The sequence below is a fragment of the Pelophylax lessonae genome, assembly GCF_965119305.1.
Source record: "Pelophylax lessonae genome assembly, contig: HAP1_SCAFFOLD_454, whole genome shotgun sequence".
Taxonomy (NCBI): Eukaryota; Metazoa; Chordata; class Amphibia; order Anura; family Ranidae; genus Pelophylax; species Pelophylax lessonae.
Genome location: NW_028119890.1, coordinates 94,411 through 104,621, shown reverse-complemented (window position 1 = coordinate 104,621; position 10,211 = coordinate 94,411). Strand labels below are relative to the sequence as shown.

Sequence of the window (10,211 nt, the reverse complement as noted above, 5' to 3'; positions counted from 1 at the left end):
TGGAACAGGCAGCACCCTCAAACCTTCAGAAGTATGAGATGAACCCCAACAACTTGGAAAGGTGGATCTCTCTCACACGTACCGACACAGACTATCCCGCAATTCAATTGATCCTCAAAGGTTTTTATTGAATAGCGGAATAGGAAATATGATCAAAAAAAGTGTATGTATCTCGCACGTACACAACCACACTAGGCCCCAATTACTATTGTTTGTACCCCTAAAAGGCTAGATGAGGAGTAGGGGGGGGTATGGAACAGGCAGCACCCTCAAACCTTCAGAAGTATGAGATGAACCCCAACAACTTGGAAAGGTGGATCTCTCTCACACGTACCGACACAGACTATCCCGCAATTCAATTGATCCTCAAAGGTTTTTATTGAATAGCGGAATAGGAAATATGATCAAAAAAAGTGTATGTATCTCGCACGTACACAACCACACTAGGCCCCAATTACTATTGTTTGTACCCCTAAAAGGCTAGATGAGGAGTAGGGGGGGTATGGAACAGGCAGCACCCTCAAACCTTCAGAAGTATGAGATGAACCCCAACAACTTGGAAAGGTGGATCTCTCTCACACGTACCGACACAGACTATCCCGCAATTCAATTGATCCTCAAAGGTTTTTATTGAATAGCGGAATAGGAAATATGATCAAAAAAAGTGTATGTATCTCGCACGTACACAACCACACTAGGCCCCAATTACTATTGTTTGTACCCCTAAAAGGCTAGATGAGGAGTAGGGGGGGTATGGAACAGGCAGCACCCTCAAACCTTCAGAAGTATGAGATGAACCCCAACAACTTGGAAAGGTGGATCTCTCTCACACGTACCGACACAGACTATCCCGCAATTCAATTGATCCTCAAAGGTTTTTATTGAATAGCGGAATAGGAAATATGATCAAAAAAAGTGTATGTATCTCGCACGTACACAACCACACTAGGCCCCAATTACTATTGTTTGTACCCCTAAAAGGCTAGATGAGGAGTAGGGGGGGTATGGAACAGGCAGCACCCTCAAACCTTCAGAAGTATGAGATGAACCCCAACAACTTGGAAAGGTGGATCTCTCTCACACGTACCGACACAGACTATCCCGCAATTCAATTGATCCTCAAAGGTTTTTATTGAATAGCGGAATAGGAAATATGATCAAAAAAAGTGTATGTATCTCGCACGTACACAACCACACTAGGCCCCAATTACTATTGTTTGTACCCCTAAAAGGCTAGATGAGGAGTAGGGGGGGTATGGAACAGGCAGCACCCTCAAACCTTCAGAAGTATGAGATGAACCCCAACAACTTGGAAAGGTGGATCTCTCTCACACGTACCGACACAGACTATCCCGCAATTCAATTGATCCTCAAAGGTTTTTATTGAATAGCGGAATAGGAAATATGATCAAAAAAAGTGTATGTATCTCGCACGTACACAACCACACTAGGCCCCAATTACTATTGTTTGTACCCCTAAAAGGCTAGATGAGGAGTAGGGGGGGTATGGAACAGGCAGCACCCTCAAACCTTCAGAAGTATGAGATGAACCCCAACAACTTGGAAAGGTGGATCTCTCTCACACGTACCAACACAGACTATCCCCCAATTTAACTGATCCCCAGAGGTTTTTGATTAAATAGCGGAATAGAAAATATGATCCCAAAAAAGTGTATGTATATCACACGTACACAACCACACTAGGCCCCAATTACTATTGTTTGTACCCCTAAAAGGCTAGGAGTAGGGGGAGTATGGAACAGGCAGCACCCTCAAACCTTCAGAAGTATGAGATGAACCCCAACAACTTGGAAAGGTGGATCTCTCTCACACGTACCAACACAGACTATCCCCCAATTTAACTGATCCCCAGAGGTTTTTGATTAAATAGCGGAATAGAAAATATGATCCCAAAAAAGTGTATGTATATCACACGTACACAACCACACTAGGCCCCAATTACTATTGTTTGTACCCCTAAAAGGCTAGGAGTAGGGGGAGTATGGAACAGGCAGCACCCTCAAACCTTCAGAAGTATGAGATGAACCCCAACAACTTGGAAAGGTGGATCTCTCTCACACGTACCAACACAGACTATCCCCCAATTTAACTGATCCCCAAAGGTTTTTGATTAAATAGCGGAATAGAAAATATGATCCCAAAAAAGTGTATGTATATCACACGTACACAACCACACTAGGCCCCAATTACTATTGTTTGTACCCCTAAAAGGCTAGGAGTAGGGGGAGTATGGAACAGGCAGCACCCTCAAACCTTCAGAAGTATGAGATGAACCCCAACAACTTGGAAAGGTGGATCTCTCTCACACGTACCAACACAGACTATCCCCCAATTTAACTGATCCCCAAAGGTTTTTGATTAAATAGCGGAATAGAAAATATGATCCCAAAAAAGTGTATGTATATCACACGTACACAACCACACTAGGCCCCAATTACTATTGTTTGTACCCCTAAAAGGCTAGGAGTAGGGGGAGTATGGAACAGGCAGCACCCTCAAACCTTCAGAAGTATGAGATGAACCCCAACAACTTGGAAAGGTGGATCTCTCTCACACGTACCAACACAGACTATCCCCCAATTTAACTGATCCCCAGAGGTTTTTGATTAAATAGCGGAATAGAAAATATGATCCCAAAAAAGTGTATGTATATCACACGTACACAACCACACTAGGCCCCAATTACTATTGTTTGTACCCCTAAAAGGCTAGGAGTAGGGGGAGTATGGAACAGGCAGCACCCTCAAACCTTCAGAAGTATGAGATGAACCCCAACAACTTGGAAAGGTGGATCTCTCTCACACGTACCAACACAGACTATCCCCCAATTTAACTGATCCCCAAAGGTTTTTGATTAAATAGCGGAATAGAAAATATGATCCCAAAAAAGTGTATGTATATCACACGTACACAACCACACTAGGCCCCAATTACTATTGTTTGTACCCCTAAAAGGCTAGATGAGGAGTAGGGGGAGTATGGAACAGGCAGCACCCTCAAACCTTCAGTATGAGATTGTGTTCACTGTACCCCACAAAGATTGAGTTCACTGCACCCCACAATGATTGTGTTCACTGCACCCCACAAAGATTGTGTTCACTGCACCTCACAAAGATTGTGTTCACTGTACCCCCCAAAGATTGTGTTCACTGCACCCCACAAAGATTCTGTTCACTGTACCCCACAAAGATTGTGTTCACTGCACCCCAAAAAGATTGTGTTCACTGCACCCCAAAAAGGATGTTGTTCACTGCACCCCAAAAAGGATGTTGTTCACTCCACCCCAAAAAGATTGTGTTCACTGCACCCCACAAAGATTGTGTTCACTGCACCCCAAAAAGATTGTGTTCACTGCACCCCAAAAATGATTTTGTTCACTGCACCCCAAAAAGGATTTTGTTCACTGCACCCCAAAAAGGATGTTGTTCACTCCACCCCAAAAAGATTGTGTTCACTGCACCCCAAAAAGATTGTGTTCACTGCACCCCACAAAGGATTTTGTTCACTGCACCCCAAAAAGATTGTGTTCACTGCACCCCAAAAAGGATGTTGTTCACTGCACCCCAAAAAGGATTTTGTTCACTGCACCCCAAAAAGATTGTGTTCACTGCACCCCACAAAGAATTTTGTTCACTGCACCCCACAAAGATTGTGTTCACTGCACACCAAAAAGGATTGTGTTCACTGCACCCCAAAAAGATTTTGTTCACTGCACCCCAAAAAGATTGTGTTCACTGCAGCCCAAAAAGATTGTGTTCACTGCAGCCCAAAAAGATTGTGTTCACTGCAGCCCAAAAAGATTGTGTTCACTGCAGCCCAAAAAGATTGTGTTCACTGCAGCCCAAAAAGATTGTGTTCACTGCAGCTCACACACAGAAAAATGGATGTGGATCACTGACACCTGCCTATCTCCAATCCCACACCACACAGCAATATCGATTGTAGTTTGTAGAACACAGTTTCCCTAAAATTCAGCAGACTCTGTCCCTAACAGGATTGAGAAGAGATCGTAGATCAGGATTGAGTGCAGACCCCACCCCCCACACAGCAATATCGATTGTAGTTTGTAGAAGACACTGACCCTATATAATTCAGCAGACTCTATCCCTAAAATGCCTACAACTCGCCCTGCCTAAACACTCCGACCTGTCCCTCAATTCTATCCGGACACAAATGGTTTTTTCCTGCCTATCTTTCCCTAATCAGCAGCCAGCACGTTGATGTGTGCTCTGTCCCTGAATCTAAGCAGCATAATGACGCCGCTGCGGCTGCCTCGAACTTATAAAGACTTGGTCACATGCTTCAGACGGCCAATCACAGCTACTGAGACATTTGCAGGCATGGCTGGGATGGCTTAAGGCACACCAGTTAAACGATTGTTGATTGGCTGTTGAAAGCCCGCCATGAAAAGAGCGCCAAAGCATGCAAAACCCGGAAATAAAACGACCGAACACGGATTTTTACCCGAACATACAGTAAAGTGTCCGTGTCCGTGTTCGGGTACAAAAAATCCAATTATTCGGTACGAACACGAATAATACAGTCCGTGTTCGCTCAACACTACTCACAACTCACTTAAGTGTTTGTATGGGAACTTACCATTTGTCGCTGCAGGGCCACAGAAGAGATTCCATAGTTCAGCCTTGATGGGCACCTCAGTGGCTACAAGAATAAATGTAGGCATGAGAACCCCCATAAAAACACAGAAAATGTAAATCTCTGTAAGCACTTTAGAAACTCACCAAAATTGTAGTAGACAGTTCAGTCTTACAAACAGGCAGTAGAAGTAGAAAATTAAACCTTATTGACTCCAACAAAGGCACAAAGGTGTCATGTCAGTAAGGGGACAACAAGAGCAAACAATTTTCATTAGGGGTTAAAACAAGCAGTAAAGCTTCATAATATATTTCAAATCATTGACCATTTAAACCTTGAAGCTAGCCAATGAAATGGTTGAAGTGTTGCCATTTTGTGGAAGTGGCCTGTGTCAAACCCTTCTCCCCCCCCAAGAGGAAAAGGATTTCAAAGCTAAAAGCTCACAACTCACCCGTGTATGGGAACCTTCCATTTGTCGCTGCAGGGCCACAGAAGAGATTCCACGCTGCTTTGAGCCTGGTTACTGCAGGAACAAAAAATAAATAAATAAAATAAAGCCATCATTCCCACTGAAATCTAATGCTTATATCAAAACTCATACCAGAAACCTAGGAGAAATGTGAGATCTGGCATTGCTGGTCTACTGAAAAGGCTGGTGTCAGTTACCCCTTGTCAAGTATGCATATATTGGATAAAAAGCCACAATCTGCATACTTGCCTGGATTTAAAGAACACCAGCATGACAGCCAGGCAACTAGCATTGTCGTCACATCAAACCACTTCAAAAAAGGACACAACACGAAGAGTTTTAAAGGCATTCAAAGGCAAAATAAGCAGCAGCATACACAGCCTTGCTATACAAAAAGCAATAACCACTGCCACACCTGCACAACAACTATGGTAAGATAATGGAGGATGAGGGGGGTCTGGAGGATGAGGGGGGTCTGAAGGGGAAGTGTGATGGCTGCAGCCCACCACAATATTAGGGAAAAACTGCATAGTTCAAACATACGTACATTTACAATTTAGGGTACAAACTAGCACTAAAAATATATTCTACATTTCTTGCAAAGCGCATCTTCCAAAAGGGTGAAAAACATTTGATACTTATGGGCCATACACACTAAGATTTTCTGAAGACTTTTTCCTTTAGATTTCCCAAAACCATATAATATGAGGTCAAACCTAAACCCTTTCAATTTGTATGCAATCTGGCCGGCCCTAGCACTACATAGAAAAGGGAAATCTGAAGGAAATCCAGCCACAAAAGTTGGATAGTGTGTATCCAGCTTTAGGCTCCATTCACATCTTAGCGTATCATTTTCTCTGGCTTTTTGCAGGTGTTTGGAGGAAGGCATTGACAAAAAAAAAAAAACCACGTAATCAGCCAAAAAAGAAGCCCATGTACTTTGAACTTCAGGAGCTTTGCTTCAGCAGAAAAAGCTCATATGTGAACAGAGGCCATTGAAATGAATAGGATTTTGCTTGTTGGGCGTTTTGAGACTTCAGAGATGAGCGTTTTACAAGCTGAAATAAACTCAGGTGTGAACAGGGCCTAAGTGAAGCCTGCCTCAAAGCACTGGAGCGCAGCAGTAGTCCAAGAGCCAGGCAAGTAGCATTTTGCAGCTCGGCATTTTTCCAGAGAATGTAGCCCCCCCCCCCCCCCACCCATTTCTAAAACCATGAACAGCCAACCTAAAAAAGCCGTGGGAATACAGAGCAAGCCGGTAGAGAAGGCATTCTGGTTCCCCTGGAGCTACAAGGCAGAGAAAGGCTGATCTATGCAGTACAAAGGCTTGCCTGTTTGTATACAGACATACGGAAGCCACTATATAACAGTTGATGACAAACTAAAGCAATCATAATAAGAGTGCAACATATTTATCACATTTAAACAAGGTAAAAAAAAAAAAAAAGTTAGGCTGTAGCTTTAAAATGCTTCCATAATGCCATTCAAACTCCGCTTACCAAGCCATGTGCTGGTGAAAGGGCAGATTTGTGCACAGGTGAGGGGATTTATGGGTAATCAGCCATTTTTTTTCCCTTAGGCAACTTTATTTGTATCAGCACCAAACTGACAAAGCTCACAAACTCTCAAAAAGGTTAAAAACAAAATTTTCCTTTTGAAATCAGTGCCCAGATGTGTCACTATTCCTGTACAGGTGCGGGAATAGGAAATACAATGTAAAATGGGTCATGATGAACTAGAAACCTGAAGGTCAGCTGACACAGCCACATATCCTAAACATTAACCCCTCATTGCCTAGTTTCATTGTTGCTTTATTGAATTACCCTGATTAAACACGCCTAACCTTTTGTTTGAGCCTGGGTTCACACGGACACAGCCATCCGCACCGCATGGGGGAGCTGAAAAAGCCATCCGCACCGCATGGGGGAGCTGAAAAAGCCATCCGCACCGCATGGGGGAGCTGAAAAAGCCATCCGCACCGCATGGGGGAGCTGAAAAAGCCATCCGCACCGCATGGGGGAGCTGAAAAAGCCATCCGCATCACAAGGGGAGCTGAACAAGCCATCCGCACCACATGGGGAGCTGAACAAGCCATCCGCACCACATGGGGAGCTGAACAAGCCATCCGCACTGTTGGTGGTCAGCTTGACCCTTCTATGGATAGCCATCCGACCATCAGATGACCAGTCAATTATATGTAAGCAGGTACCCGGGAGAGAGAATTCACCACAGAATGAGACATGCAGACAGGTTTATGGGTGAATCAATTCTCAAAAGTTTTAATATTGCATCCAGTTTATATAGATAGAAGCAGGGTGGAGTAGTGATTCTCTTATCAGGAAACATGCTGAAATGGCAACATTCTATGAGCTAATACAAAAAGTGCAATTTAGCTAAAATCATATAGATAACTAAAGAAAAGAAAAACATTTCTCCGCAAAGCTGGATCTTGAGCTCCAGATAAGTTGCTAAATATTGCATATACCTCAAACAATGTTAGGTGTGGCTCAGACTTATCTAATGGGAACAGAAGATTGCATAAGAAAAATGGAGTTAACTCCTTCAAATCCCCTCTTAAAAAATCATAACTTATACATGGTTTTTTTTTATACATATGGTGTCATCAAGGGACATACAGTCTCCTTGGCTGAGAAATTATAAAAGGAAACGACACATGTTCTTGGATTCCTTGCTCGCCTCAAGTACGTGTTCCTCCTTATTGTTACCCATTACTCCCATGATCGGAACTACACAAAGTATTACGACACCTATAACAAATATACTAACAATGATAATTCCTAGCTGCACTAGGGCTTGTTTCCAACTATTAAACCATCCAAAATACTGATCCCAAGGGTTGTCAATGCCAGAATTCTTTTTCAGTTACACAGAATGGCCAGAGTGACCTTACTGTTGGGGCCAGTATTATCAGGAATGTAAGTACAGCATCCATCTATTTTATCAATATACTGTATATACAGGTACCACCTTTTTCTGCAAGGATCATATCCAGAGCCATTCTGTTTTGGAATGCCATCTGGGAAGTGGCTTCTAGTTGTTCTGCTATGCCCTTTAGGGCATCCCTTGTATAGTTAACAAATCTCAGCTGATTATAATAGATATAATTTATCCAATCTACATTTTTATTTATGGTGACAAGGGGAGAGATAAAGAACTCAAGACCGGCTTTGACTTGGTCTCTAGCTTTAAATTCATTAGGGACCCCTCTTGGGACCCCGATGGTATCTATATATACATGTAGATCAAAACTTCCTATAGGAGCTTCTCTTCTTTTCCTGTAGTTCTAGTGTTCCCCTTAAGCTGGTATGTGTTTTTGTCATTTTCAGTAAATATGTGTAGGGGCATTATAACTTTGGCAAGGGCACACTCTCCTGTCTACTTCAAAGGCAACCTAAACCTTATTTTCATATCTCCACATATCCAGTAAATGTCTCCCAGAGACATTGTTTGATACTCTATTATAGTGGACCTGTAGGTGGAGCAATATCCCTCTGTAAAGTTCCCTAAATACCCGCCCCCACCACTATGTCTGAAGTAACATGTATAATTACCTGGGTAAATGGTGATAGACCCAGTGGGCCTAAATTTTCCAGCTATGATGGGATATTCCTTTTTCCATGTTTCACAGCTAGAATGGTTACTAGAGGTATTGGTATAGAGGCTAAGAAAACAAGTTTCTACATTCTCGGGGATGTTAAGGGGCAACGTACCCAAGTGCAGCCTAGCTCCTCCACAGACATAGCAATCTGACATGTTATGTGAGCTAGCACTATACCTCATCCATTCTAACCATAAGTTTACATCAGAGCACCCTGTCTCTATGGGCATAGTATCCTCACAGATGGGATCTGCTATAGCTACCATTTCTCCCAAAGTCTGCACACAGGGCCTTAAAGGATTCGTCTCTTGTACCTGTGATGGCCACTCAGAAGAGCCATATATGTCTTTTAGCTAAAAAGGCTTTCTGAAGCTAATGAACTCTGATCTCTACCGGATACCCAAAACGTAAGTTCTACTATCTTCTGGACTAGGATTTTCTATGGTTAAGCTAAATTGCTCGGGAACATGTTTAACAATTGTCATTCTGCTTATAAGTGTCTTTCTATTTTTATCCTTGCTAGTAGTAGGTTTGTACTCCCAATCATCTTCCGTGTTCCAACCCACTGATCCCAAATAGTCACAATGGTCTCCCCAATATTTGTCCGTGACACATATAAATACAGTTCCTGGGCCTAATCTCCTATCATTATACCGTATGGTATCATCACTACCAGGGAGTATCGTTTCATAAGGCACTATAAAAGCAGCTACCTGTGTGTTAGAGGAATTATACTAAAATTGTGTCATGCCATTTGTTTGTGTGATGGCTATCTGGGAGGTTGAACTATGGGACAGGGCTCTTTTATTCCTTTTCTGAGTTATCTCTGATACTATATCTGGGCTGGTGGCGTTCAGGGTCCCACAAATTCCTCCAAGGGGCCACAGATCCGCTGGGTGATATATACAGTTAGTTATGATCCAGGTTGGGATGAACACTAAAAATACTAGTGCCACCAACAAAATCCACAGCTTGTCAAAGTTCTTTGCTATGAATACAGTCATTTTACTAATTTTCAGAGACTATAACACCTGCTTCACTCGCTCTTCAAGGATTTTCCACATCTGCTTCACCTCCTTTATCTGTGTCTTTATCTCGTTCACACACTCCACCTTGACTTTTTTACTCACTGGCATGGATCCGGGCTTGTTGGTCTTCCACAAGGACAGCGATTCTGGTCACTGTGACTACCTTTGTCTTTTGGTCCAAAACGAGATCCAGCCTTGGTTTTGTCATGTGGCGACAGCTTGCTCACTACGTCATCTCCCTCCTCCAAGGAATGGGTTGGTATCTGTGAAATGAAAAGAAAGGTGCGAGCAACTTTTCGTTCTACTTGATTCAAAATTTCAATTACCCTTTTCTCAACTTGTCCTTTTCATCCTTTCCACTATTCCTGAGCTCTATTTTCAGGATTTTGACTAGTTTCTGGCATCTTTTTGATATGAAAGCTGGACCATTATTAGAACTAATTCAAAGCAGGCACCCCCATCCAGGAATAATCTCCTG

At 42.8% G+C, this 10,211-nt stretch overlaps 1 pseudogene across 1 annotated transcript; it reads right to left on the bottom strand.

Annotated features, from left to right (window-relative positions):
- Positions 1–8,225: 8,225 nt before the first annotated feature.
- On the bottom strand, positions 8,226–9,841 carry LOC309543869 (annotated as a pseudogene). The gene is made up of 2 exons: positions 9,737–9,841; positions 8,226–9,019 (listed from the first exon to the last, which is right to left on the bottom strand). The product of its transcript is annotated as an uncharacterized misc_RNA (transcript).
- Positions 9,842–10,211: the final 370 nt, after the last annotated feature.